Here is a 3,328-nt window from a genome sequence, read left to right as displayed (position 1 = left end):
TCACTTTTTAAAAATTTCAAAGGAAGAACATTATGAAGAAGAACCGAAAAAAAGTAAGCGCAGAAGAGAAGGCATGTAATTTAAAGACATCAGTAACAAAACCTCGTTAAATACAACGCTATGAGAATTTGATCATCGCTCACCTTTTGGCCGTACGTATTTTCAATGCAAACATAAATATCATTAAAAGTGGCTGAGTAGTGACTCGTGAAAAAGCAATATTTGTGCATGTGAAAAAACAGGTTGTGGCAAATACAGTCCTGCCCATGAGAGCATCTGACAAGAAAAAAGAGAAACATTAAAGATATATTCATTGGCACGGATTCGAATTGGCGCCATTCAGATTAACAGCCCGACACCCCAACAAACCTAGCAATTGCGTCTTCCTTTGCAAAAACTATTCATTGAAGGAATGCGTGGTAAAAAACAGCAAAAAAGCTTTTTGCAAAAAAAAAATAATAATAATAAGATCATGCTTCTATATTTTGTCATTAACCAGCATGATACGATTTAAAATGATTCGTAAAGCATGGAATTTGATTAAAGAATGATGAAGATCTCACGTAGCGATTGAAATAAGCATTCTAGAGAAGTAATAATTTAGATTGAAAATAGTGTTTTTATCTTTGAATACTGAACTATTTCACATAGAAGATTGCTTTAACCGTTACGGCCTAAATGCCCGCACATGTTTCTCTTTTAATCGAACACTTAAAATTCAAAACCAAAACCAGTTGAACTGAGTCCGTTTTTTAAGTGTAATTTTTCGAACGTAGACAAAATGTATTTTTTTTCAGCAGAAAGCAGAATAGTAGAAAATGATTTCTTGCTAATGAAGTTGATAATAATTTTAATGCTTTATATCGTATTTGCGCGAATAAAAAATTAAAGGTTTACTGGGTGAAACTCGTAGTTTGAATTTGGCGTAGTATTTTTTCATTTGTACAAATGGTGGAACACTGCTATTAGAAACATCTACATTTCAGCATACAATGAAAATGTTTTTCTGCACAAAAAGGATTTCCTATAGGTAAATCTAATACTTTTTTATGCTTATATTATGCTGAGTGATCTGGATGTAGTCAGAGCTTAAAAAAAAGGAAGAACACCCTTCGATTAACAGTCAACTTATCTGAATGATAACTGTAGCTTGCATAAAGGAGTAGAAACACCATGTAGCATTCCCACTGCATTTATTTTATTACGTGTGTATGTTATGAGTACATGCAATGCGTAATACTAATATACATTTGATATTATGTCGGACAGCCCAAGCTTGCCCGAAATTCAAATAGTTAATAGCCGAAAGCTCTACCGAAAAAAACTTATCAATTTAACCAAACAACTAATTCCAGTGCTTTTAAGCTTTATTAAAATATGAACACACACACACAGGCTTTTTTTTTGCCGAAAGCGACGTAAAAAATTGGAAAACTGCATTAGAACTTTGCAAAAAAAAAAAAAAAATGCATAAGAACTAGAGTCTGCATCAAGGTTTTCAAACAGCAAGGTGCGTTTTCGAAAACTTGATTTTTCGACTGTAAGTCTATTTTTCGTCATTAGCCAGCCTGATAAGTTTTCAAATGAGAAGGGAATAATATATAAGATAAGATATTGAAGAGAAATGTTTTTATTTTTGAAAATTTTTACAATTCGTTACCGCAGGCTGCTTGAACCGTTATGACTTAGATGGCAGCACGTGCTCATTATTTAACAGCACGGTTAAAATACAAAATAAATTGAACTATGCTCTATTTTAAGCGTAGCTTTTCAAATGTAGTAAAAATTTGATAAGCTATTTTTTTTTTTTTTTTTTTGCAAAAAGAAGAAAAAATATATATTTTACCCCTCAAATTGAGGTAGTAATTTTTTTATTTGTACAAAGTGTCAAAAACTCATTAGAAGAATATGTATTTCAATATACGATTTATTATTTTTTTCTGAACAAAAAATCCTTATATATTATTTTTGTAGCCTGTTTTTGGTTTCTACGCCAGATTTTCCTCAATTCTTGATCGATTTCTTTGATTTACGTTTTATTTTAAAGCTTATGGTGCTGGCTACTGACGAAAAATAGACCCACGGTCTAAAAATTGTTTTTTTCAGCCGAAAAACCTGTTTTAAAGAACCAGAATGAGGTTTTCGGTTAAACTTATAACTTTAATTAGCGCTATGACCGACAGAGTTGAATAGCTTGATCGGCAGAGCGTTCTCTTCGTAACCAGGAGAATGCGTGTTCGGGCCCACGTCTGGACAATCTGCAATAAAAAATTAGAGATATATCGCGCATTACATGAACACTTAATTCAGTGAATAGCAACTATGAAGGAATAGAATAAATGAGGAGGGAACGCTCCTTGCTGATATGAAAACTTGAAGTGACTTTGTGCTAAATTACTTCGGAATTGTACGTTTTTTTTTTCTTTTTAAGCTTTGGCTCTGAAGAAAATTGAAGCATAATGTAAGCGAAAATATAAGTGACAGGTTTATGATTTCAGACTAAAATAGAATTGTTTTTTGTTCAGAAAAAAATAATACATCGTATATTGAAATATATATTTTTCTAATGAGTTTTTGACTCTTTGTACAAATAAAAAAATTACTACCTCAATTTGAAGGGTAAAATATAAATTTTTTCTTCTTTTTTGCAAAAAAAAACAAATAGCTTATGACATTTTTACTACATTCGAAAAGCTACGCTTATAAAAGAGCATAGTTCAATTTATTTTGTATTTTAACCGTGCTGTTAAATGATGAATACGTGCTGCCATCTAAGTCATGACGGTTCAAACAGCCTGCGGTAACAAATTGTAAAAATTTTCAAGAATAAAAAAAATGTTTCTTCAATATCTTATCTTATATATTATTCCCTTCTGGCTGCCTAATGAAGAAAAATAGACTTACGGTCGAAAAATCAAGTTTTCGGAAACGCCCCTTGCAGTTTAAAAACCTTGATGCTGCCTGTAGTTCTTAAGCATTTTTTAAAAGCAAAGTTCTAATGCAGTTTTCCATTTTTTACGTCGCTTTCGGCAAAAAAAAAAAAGCCTGTGTGTGTTCATATTTTAATAAAGCTTAAAAGCACTGGACTTAGTTGTTCGGTTAAATTGATAAGTTTTTTTCGGTAGAGCGTTCCGCTATAAACTATCTGAACTTCGGGCAAGTTTTGGCTGTGCTTCAAATCTTTTTATAAAGAATTCCGCTCTTTAAGAATTTCAAAGGAAGAACATTATGAAGAAGAACCTAAAAAAAAGTAAGCGCAGAAGAGAAGGCATGTAATTTAAAGATCAGTAACAAAACTTACAACGTTGTGATAATTTGATCATCGCTC

This window comes from Uloborus diversus, chromosome 8 (genome assembly GCF_026930045.1).
Source record: "Uloborus diversus isolate 005 chromosome 8, Udiv.v.3.1, whole genome shotgun sequence".
Taxonomy (NCBI): Eukaryota; Metazoa; Arthropoda; class Arachnida; order Araneae; family Uloboridae; genus Uloborus; species Uloborus diversus.
The sequence above is the reverse complement of the archived record's forward strand: the minus strand, read 5'-3'. Positions refer to the sequence as shown.